At 39.7% G+C, this 10,193-nt stretch overlaps 1 long non-coding RNA gene across 1 annotated transcript; it reads left to right on the forward strand.

Moving 5' to 3' along the window:
* Positions 1-5,770: 5,770 nt before the first annotated feature.
* Positions 5,771-8,181, forward strand: LOC147580037 (uncharacterized). Its single transcript, XR_015251867.1, has 3 exons — positions 5,771-5,885; positions 7,100-7,212; positions 7,622-8,181. It is a non-coding gene; the product is annotated as an uncharacterized LOC147580037 (long non-coding RNA).
* The last annotated feature ends 2,012 nt before the right edge of the window (positions 8,182-10,193 follow it).

Consider the following 10,193-nt stretch of genomic DNA (forward strand, 5'->3'; position numbering starts at 1 on the left):
AATTCTTTTAAGTCTTGACAGATATGTGGAATATTTAAATGTAGTAATTGTGGTTGCTAAACCTCCTGGAATTAGCCTGCTGGAGAGATAGTGATATCTTAGGCAGAGAAAAATGATTTATACTATGGGGGAAACACTAAAAATGAAGTAATTCCACGTGTGTTTTATATAACTCTTTGGAAAAAAAAGTTTATTGTAGCAAATGAATTGGTAATATTCTATAATAATCCACCATGTGAATAATTATATAATTTATATACATGTGGGTGTATAATTTAGTTTTTTCAACATTGATTTTTAGGTTTCACGATATAGCACACTTCACAAAAAGTAAAACAGAATGAGAAGTAGCTCAGCTTTGGATTAATGTTAATGGTAGGAATCTCAGAGTTTTGTTTAAAGGCGGGCTCCATATCGTTTTATCTTTCATTAACGGGGAAGCATGTAACACAGTACTTATCAGTTCATTTCAGGAAATAATTGTTACGTGCCTGTATGCTTCAAGTGCATGTTTAGGTGAATTTAATTGAAGTCAAGGAGTAAAATCATTAATAAAAGGAGATACTATTGATACGGTTTCATCAGATTAAATTATATAGAAATAAGTTTACAGCATTGCCATATTATCTGTAAATAGCAGCTGTAATAGTCATAAGATTATATCTATTGCCCCTGGTGTTTAAAACTTCTGGGAAAGTTCTTTGAGTGGTATTTACATAACATAATCAAATAGTCTGCAACTTGGATTCAGAACTAATTTTAACGATGTTGGCAAGACATAAATCTTTGTGAATAAGTATAGAGAAAGAAGAAATCAGCAAATCACTGGATGGGTGGATACTTTCAAAGTTTAAGCCTGTCTAGGATTCTAAATATCAAATTGTATCTCAAAGCTTTAAAACAACACTAAAATTGACAAATTTATATCCATAATATACCTGAGATAGTGGGATAATCTGTTTCACATTATGGTAGATTGAGGTAGATATTTAGTAGACGTGCATGTTGCAATTGTACACGAGAGATAGGCTATTGGATTGAGAACCATAAATCTTTTTTTAACGTTTATTTATTATTGAGAGACAGAGAGAAACAGAGCATGAGCAGGGGAGGGGGAGAGAGAGAGGGAGACACAGAATCTGAAGCAGGCTGCAGGCTCTGAGCTGTTAGCACAGAGCCCAATGCGGGGCTTGAACTCAAAAACCGTGAGATCATGACCTGTGCCAAAGTCAGACGCTTAACCGACTGAGCCACCCAGGTGCCCCGAGAGAACCATAAATCTTAATTACAACTGTGCTACTAGCCAACTGTGTGATTTAAAAGAATTTGTTCATTTCTTTGGTGGAAAAATGCTGGGCCACTGTGTTATGGAAATTCCTCTAGTGTGGCTGCCATTACTGCCATTGGAAAAAGGAACATTTTTCCATTCAGCAACCTGAAGGTTGGTTTTCCTGACTACCTGTTCCCAGAATCCCTACACTGTAGGGACTCTAGTGTTTCCCTTCCTAAGGATAGAGCAATACTGTCCTCATGAAACTTACAATCAAGTAGAGAAAGACCAGCATTGAACAAGCTTTACAAGTGTGAGAAGATTTACAAAAGCTAAGTGCAGGATGCACTGAGAGTATACATCTGCCTGAAAGAGCAGTAGATGGAATATCGTCTCCACTAAAAAGACTCCAAAATGGTTTTAACTCTAATCATGTCCTCTTTTCAGAGTTATGGACCTATGTTCCCAATTACACACTTACAATTTCAACCTTAATGGAATTAGCTCTTCCAATTCCACATTTCTTTTTTTTTTTTTAATTTTTTTTTCAACGTTTTTTATTTATTTTTGGGACAGAGAGAGACAGAGCATGAACGGGGGAGGGGCAGAGAGAGAGGGAGACACAGAATCGGAAACAGGCTCCAGGCTCCGAGCCATCAGCCCAGAGCCCGACGCGGGGCTCGAACTCACGGACCGCGAGATCGTGACCTGGCTGAAGTCGGCCGCTTAACCGACTGCGCCACCCAGGCGCCCCCAATTCCACATTTCTAAACTCAAATTCACCATCTCTTTATCCAAACAACCCTCTTTCTAACTTTCCTACTTATTAGAGTAGCCCTCTCCTTTTCCCAGTCACTTAGGTCTGAATCATCAGCAGACCTAAGATCCATCTTTCATTCATTCTTTCTTGCAATGTGTCTTTCACATCCATTCTGTTGCCATGTGTTAAAGATTCAATTTTGATAATGGCTCTCCTGGGTGATTATGTTTTCCATTCCTGTATCCACCAGCATTGGGCTTTCAAGTAAGTTAAAAATCAATATTTTTCATCCAATAAATATTCAGTTGTTTATTGAAAAAATATTTAAGTGCCCATTATAGACCAGGCTCCGTGCTAGGGATACAATAGCAGGCAAAACATCTATTGTCTTGCTTTCATGGAGTTTACAGAGTCATAGATGGAGTATATATTAAACAAATTAACCTTATAGTACACATATTATCTACTAACTATCAGTGCTATGGAGGGAATGTATGGGTTATCATGCAAAAGGATAACAGGGGTACCTGACCTACTTTGTTGGGGAAGTCCTCTCTGAGACCTAAGGGATGAGGAGTTAGTCAGAGGACTGGAAGGAAAGGCACTGCAAGCGGAGGGGAAAAGTCTTGCAAAGTTTCTTTTTCTAGAGAGTGTAGGGTGTTTGAAACTGGAAAGAAAAGCAGAAGTCAGACTGTGCAGGGTATCAACAGTTTTTCTAAGGAGTTTGGATTCTATTCTAAGGTAGTTGGGAAACCACTGAAGTGTTTTCAGTAAGGGAGTAAAGACAGAGATTTGAGATACATATGAAAAGCTGAAAGAGCAGAAGTTTTTGAAAGATTGTATAGGAAGTAGTAGATAAGAGGCTAGATTTCTGACTGAGGTAATTGGGTAGTTGAAGTGCCATTTGGTGAGACAGGAAACACAGGTTTGGAAGGCAGGATGACAAGCTCAGTTTTGGAAATGTGAAGTGTGAGGAAAATAGGGGTATCTAAGTATCTGTTTAGGAAATAACTGGATATGTGGATATGTACCTGCAGTCAAGGAGAGCATACATCTAATAAGTGTTAAAGCATGTAGGATAACTGCATGACGAGGTTTTATTCTTAATGTTTATTTTTGAGAGACACAGAGAACAAGTGGGAGAGGGACAGAGAGAGACACACACAGAATTGAAAGCAGGGTCCACGATCCAAGCTGTCAGCCCAGAGCCCGAGATGGGGCTCAACCCGACATGAGGCTCAAACTCACGATCTGTGAGATCATGACCTGAGCCAAAACGAAGAGTCAGACACTTAACCGATTGATCCACCCAGGCACCCAAGATAGGTTATAGTTAATGCCATATAAACTGATGACTCAGGGAGAATCTTTATGGAAAAAGTGACATTGAGAGGAACTTGAAAGAGAGACAGCATTTTGACAAATAAACCTTGGTTGTCCACATTTGAGAATGATGCCCTTTAATGCTGACAAGATGTTTTAAATTTTGAGTTAGTTTACTGCCTGGTGTAGAATGGTAGGGAGTATGTAGATCCTTTCTTTGAAGGGTCCTCAAGTGACAGTTTCTATAGATTATCTCTTTTGGGTGGATCACTTTCTTTCAGTTTTTTGCCTTGGAGGTTATAAAGTTGGCTGCCAATGTTCTGGAAGTCAAATGGGGGAAGGGAGTTCTGGGTATTACCATGTCATATATAAAGTTTTAGTTAGTTTCTCTGTTTTATTTATGGCACCTCTGCCCTTAGCAGCATCTGATGGATGACCCAAGACCAGAGTTCTCTAGGTTTAACTTCCCTAAACGGTAATCTCTGCCAGCTGGTAATCTCTTTCCAGCTTCCAGACTTTTGTCTAGCTCTTCTGTTCTCTTTGCCTTTGTGTGCTGTCTTCCTTCACTGTTTGCTGTGGTCTGAATGTTTGTGTCCCCCCCCTCCCCCAAATTTATTTTATTTTATTTTATTTATTATTATTTTTTTTTATATACTAATCTATGTCTTTTTATTTTAAGCTCCTCTATATCCATCCATACTATATTTGGTCTTTGTATTATTTTTTTTTTTTATTTATATATGAAATTTATTGTCAAATTGGTTTCCATACAACACCCAGTGCTCATCCCAAAAGGTGCCCTCCTCAGTACCCATCACCCACCCTCTCCTCCCTCCCACCCCCCATCAACCCTTAGTTTGTTCTCAGTTCTCTTTTTTTTTTTTTTTTTTTATTTATATATGAAATTTATTGTCAAATTGGTTTCCATACAACACCCAGTGCTCATCCCAAAAGGTGCCCTCCTCAGTACCCATCACCCACCCTCTCCTCCCTCCCACCCCCCATCAACCCTTAGTTTGTTCTCAGTTCTCAACAGTCTCTTATGCTTTGGCTCTCTCCCACTCTAACCTCTTTTTTTTTTTTTTTTTTGTTCCCCTCCCCCATGGGTTTCTCTTAAGTTTCTCAGGATCCACATAAGAGTGAAACCATATGGTATCTGTCTTTCTCTGTATGGCTTATTTCACTTAGCATCACACTCTCCAGTTCCATCCACGTTGCTACAAAAGGCCATATTTCATTTTTTCTCATTGCCACGTAGTACTCCATTGTGTATATAAACCACAATTTCTTTATCCATTCATCAGTTGATGGACATTTAGGCTCTTTCCATAATTTGGCTATTGTTGAGAGTGCTGCTATGAACATTGGGGTACAAGTGCCCCTATGCATCAGTTCTCCTGTGTCCCTTGGATAAATTCCTAGCAGTGCTATTGCTGGGTCATAGGGTAGGTCTAGTTTTAATTTTCTGAGGAACCTCCACACTGCTTTCCAGAGCGGCTGCACCAATTTGCATTCCCACCAACAGTGCAAGAGGGTTCCCGTTTCTCCACATCCTCTCCAGCATCTATAGTCTCCTGATTTGTTCATTTTGGCCACTCTGACTGGCGTGAGGTGATATCTGAGTGTGGTTTTGATTTGTATTTCCCTGATAAGGAGCAACGCTGAACATCTTTTCATGTGCCTGTTGGCCATCCGGATGTCTTCTTTAGAGAAGTGTCTATTCATGTTTTCTGCCCATTTCTTCACTGGGTTATTTGCTTTTCAGGTGTGGAGTTTGGTGAGCTCTTTATAGATTTTGGATACTAGCCCTTTGTCCGATATGTCATTTGCAAATATCTTTTCCCATTCCGTTGGTTGCCTTTTAGTTTTGTTGGTTGTTTCCTTTGCTGTGCAGAAGCTTTTGATCTTCATAAGGTCCCAGTAATTCACTTTTGCTTTTAATTCCCTTGCCTTTGGGGATGTGTCGAGTAAGAGATTGCTACGGCTGAGGTCAGAGAGGTCTTTTCCTGCTTTCTCCTCTAAGGTTTTGATGGTTTCCTGTCTCACATTCAGGTCCTTTATCCATTTTGAGTTTATTTTTGTGCATGGTGTGAGAAAGTGGTCTAGTTTCAACCTTCTGCATGTTGCTGTCCAGTTCTCCCAGCACCATTTGTTAAAGAGACTGTCTTTTTTCCATTGGATGTTCTTTCCTGCTTTGTCAAAGATTAGTTGGCCATACGTTTGTGGGTCTAGTTCTGGGGTTTCTATTCTATTCCATTGGTCTATGTGTCTGTTTTTGTGCCATCCCCCAAATTTATATGTTGAAATCATAATGCCCAATATGATGGTATTTGGAGGTGGGCTTTTGGGAGATGGTTAGGTCATGAGGGTAGAGCCTTCATGAATGGGATTTGTGCTTTTACAAAAGATATCCCACAGAGCTCCCTAGCCCCTTCAGCCATGCAAAGACACAAAGAGAGGTCTGCAAGAGGATGAGGACCTTCACCTGACCAGGCTGGCACCCTGATCTCAGGAATTCCATTCTCCGTAACTGTGAGAAATAAAGTTGTGTCGCTTAGAAGCTACTCAGTGTGATACATTATTACAGCAGCCCAAATGGACTAAAACACTGCCATTCACAAGAGAGTTGGAATAAACTTGGGTTTAATCTGTCATGTGTAATAGTAATGCAATTTCTAAAATGTGTCCAAGTATAACAATAGTAAGTATTAGAAGATGATAGATTAATAAAGTATATATTCTAACTTCCTCCTATAATAACATATTTCTCCAAAGGAAATATTTTATAAACTTGGACAGCATTTTGAGCTTCAATTATTTTACAGTTGGTTTAGCGTCACTCATTAGTTCTTATACATGCCTTCAGGCATCCCTTTTCTCTCTTAAGTCTATTTGCATCAGATAATCACTAAATTAATGAAAGCATATTTACATGAAACTGTTTTTAGAGAATAGGCTTTGGATCTACAGCTATTAGAAACAAAAGGCACAAGGACAAAAAGAGCTACATTTAATTAACACTAAATTGTGACATCAACTGACAACAAATAATTAAATTGGGAATTTAGGCTGGTGCTATAGACTGAAGTATAATCATTGTGTGCCTGAGGGTGTGACTTAGAATGATGGCATAAGGTAATATAGGTGGTAGGATGGTCCAAGAGTGACTTATCAAGAGTCTAAGTTAATGGCTGCTTTAAGGAAATAATTGAAGACTGTGTGTCTTTTCTTTTTTTCTCCTCATTTCCTTTCCTATCTTACCAAATACTTTATTTAAACTACAGATTTAAGGGGCGCCTGAGTGGTTCAGTTGGTTAAGCATCCAACTTTGGCTCAGGTCATGATCTCACAGTTCGTGAGTTTCAGCCCTATGTTGGGCTCTGTGCTGACAGCTCAGAGCCTGGAGCCTGCTTCAGATTCTGTGTCTCCCTCTCTCTCTTCCCCTCCCCACTCATGCTCTGTCTCTCTGTCTTAAAAATAAATAAAACATTTAAAAAAATTTTATAAAAAAATAAAAAAATAAACTACAGATTTAATTTCTTCAAATCTTCATAATTAAACCTTATGACAATAAGAACAAGCTAAGGCTTTCATAAAATTTTTCTTACTTCTGTTAGCTTGTAGTCCCAAACTCCAGCTAGTATAGATTCATTCATCCCTCTGTCAATTCATTCATTCATTCATTCACTCATTCAAGAAATAATGAGCATCACTTTTTAAAGCACCAATTCTGTTTGACATTTTAGAAGATACTGGTGGATACAATGGTGAGCAAAAGAAAATGCAACCAATCCCTCTTGTCAGTCAAGGAGAGGAGACAGATGTTAATTAACTAAACCCAAGAATCAAATAAGCTTAGGTAAGTATCCTGAGGAACAAAAAACAAGTTTTGTTGGCAGGTGTATAATGGAAGAGTCTTACCTGCAGTGGAGAGCCAGGGAAAACTGGAAGGAAATGACAGTTGGGCTGAGATTTTAAGAATGCCAACTTCACTAAGCTAAAGGGGTAGTGGCGTGATGAGAAGAGTATTTACCAGCACAGTAAGAGGGAAGAGTACAAGGCATCTGAGAGAGAATTCAAGCCCAGTGTGGGCAGGGCTTAAAGAGCACCATGACGGGGCTGGGGAAGTAAAATGATGAGATCATAGAATAATGAGAAGCCGGCAATACTAGGAGTGGGAATGAAGGAGTAATGTGAAAGGAAATTTTTCTTCAAATAGCAGTACTTACACAGGAGATATTAAAATTGACTTTTATGTTTCGTCACAGCTATTGTAAGCAGGTAAAGCTGATAAAGGACCATGAATTTGAGTGACACCCACTCCCCACCACCCCAGGACATAAGACCCTTACTGGATCTAACTGAAGACTCTTTTCTGATTAATGATGAACAAAGAATGGGTCTACTTGTTTTAACCAATTATGTAAAGACCTATTGACTCATTTTATCCAATCCACAGTGCTAGCTTTCGATGCCTAATTAGTAGGAACACTGTGTGTTCTTTCTGGTACTTTTGAGTGCCTGGCTCCAGCCAGGATTTCTTGTTTCCTTGCCCGGCAAGAAAATATTTGGTTTTTAAGTTTTTAGCTTAAGTGTTTTTTGTTTGTTTTGACAGTAAGATGTGGAGGAGATGGGCCATATCGTATTTGAATCAGATAAAAAATCCTCGGGGCTCCTGGGTGGCTCAGACTGTTCAGTGTCTGACTTCGGCTCACGTTATGATCTCAAGGTTCATGAGTTTGAGCCCTCCATCAGGCTCTGTGCTGACAGCTCGGAGCCTGAAGCCTGCTTTGGATTCTGTGTCTCTCTCTGTCTGCCCCCCCCCCACTAGCACTCTGTCTCTCTCTCAAAAATAAACATTAAAAAAAGTTTTAAAAAATCCTCTCTGGTTGCAGTTTGGAGGATGGGTTGAAGAATGAATTAGTGGATTCCTTGAGCCAAATTAGACGGTTGCAGTAGTCCAGGTCAGAGGCAGCAACAGCCTGCTCTAGAATGGTGGCCGTGGAGACAGTAATGGGTAGATGTGAGAAATACGCGGGAGACAAACCTGCAAGACTTGGGGATGGATTAGATATGGGGGTGGCAAGAAGGGTCATAGATGACTTCTAGTCTTGAAGGGATGGTGATGTCAGTCACTAAGATAGGGAACACTGAAAGATGTCCAGATTGGAGGGTGAAAAGAGAAGGTGTAGTTCAATATTGCTGTTTATCAACATCCATATTATTTGCATGGGAATCAGAAGCTTTTTAAAGAAAGAATCCTGAAGAGCGCCTGGGTGGCTCAGTCAGGTGAGCATCTGACTCTTGATTTTGGTCTGGGTCATGATCTCATGATACATGGGTTCAGGCCCTGTGTCAGGCTCTGCGCTGACAGAGTAGAGCCTGCTTGGGATCCTTTCTCCCTTTCTCTCTGCTCCTCCCCAGCTTGCTCTCTCTCTCTCTCTCTCTCTCTCTCTCTCTCAAAAATAAATAAATAAATAAACATTAAAAAAGAAAGAAAGAAAGAAAGAATCCTGAACATCATGTATATTGTGGTTCAGAGTCATTAGACCTACAGTTTTTCCTATGTAATACTTTTGATTTATTTGTTATATATCTCTCTAGATTTCCCTTGGGCAATCCTATTGGTGTTTTCCACTAATAACAACCATAGTCATTTCAAATCATATCTTAAAGGAAGTTATATATAGAGGCATTGTGTGGTTTTGTTATGGATCATTTATGTAGAGTGGAGCACATACTGAGAGTTCAATTCAAAAAATAAAACAAAGGGGCGCCTGGGTGGCTCAGTCGGTTAAGCAGCCGACTTCGGCTCAGGTCATGATCTCACGGTCCGTGAGTTCGAGCCCGGCGTCGGGCTCTGTGCTGACAGCTCAGAGCCTGGAGCCTGTTTCGGATTCTGTGTCTCCCTCTCTCTGACCCTCCCCCATTCATCCTCTGTCTCTCTCTGTCTCAAAAATAAATAAACGTTAAAAAAAATTTAAAAAAAAATAATACAAAAAAAGCAAAGGCTTTCTTAACATTAGTGCATTGTAATGTGTGAATATTGGTTTGGATGGATGTAATTGTAGAAATCAAATATGGGCATGGGGAAATATTACCTATTGCTCACTTGGCATTGATTCGTAGTGACAGCAGGTTTAGATAAAATCTGTGATCAATAGACTGTTACAACTAAATGGTTTCTCTCATTTCCAAGAGAGGAGAAGAAACCCTGATTGTTTTTCTAAAATTTTCTTTTCTTACAAAAGCATTATGCTTTCAATGTAGAAAATATGGAAAATAAAAGTTTCTATTCTAGAGTCTTCCCCCCCACCCCGCCAGATAGATGTCAGTTAAGAGGTTTAGAACAAGTCTCCCCAAAATGTTCCACTTTAGCATGTGGACAATTTTGAGCAGAAAGCATTTGAGACCCTGGAGCCTTAAGAGAAACTTTTGCCCCTCTCTTAGCTACCTTGAAGAATCTAAATTGGGGGTCTTACCCAGAGTTAGAGTTATTACCAGAGATAATCGGAGTGACCTATCTGTATGGCAGGGCAAACATCCAATTACCAAATTTCTACTCTTCTTTTTGCCCTGTGTATTGCACTCTTGCCCTTTGCAACCCCAGACACCTAACCCGTTCCTTAGGTCATGGTGGCATATGTATCTCGTTCTACTTTTTTGTCTTTAAATCTCTCTTGAATATGGGGTTCCCATGCATATGAGATTAAATTTGAGTTTTTTTCCTGTTAATCTGTCTCATACCAATTATAGAGTAGCTGGAACAGCCTTTGAAGACTAGAAGAAAATCCCTGCCCCCTCCCCATCACATCAGTGAGGCTTTTGGGTTTTCTTTCT

Source organism: Puma concolor, chromosome B3, assembly GCF_028749965.1.
Source record: "Puma concolor isolate L17-30 chromosome B3, mPumCon1.1.hap2, whole genome shotgun sequence".
In the NCBI taxonomy this organism is placed as follows: Eukaryota; Metazoa; Chordata; class Mammalia; order Carnivora; family Felidae; genus Puma; species Puma concolor.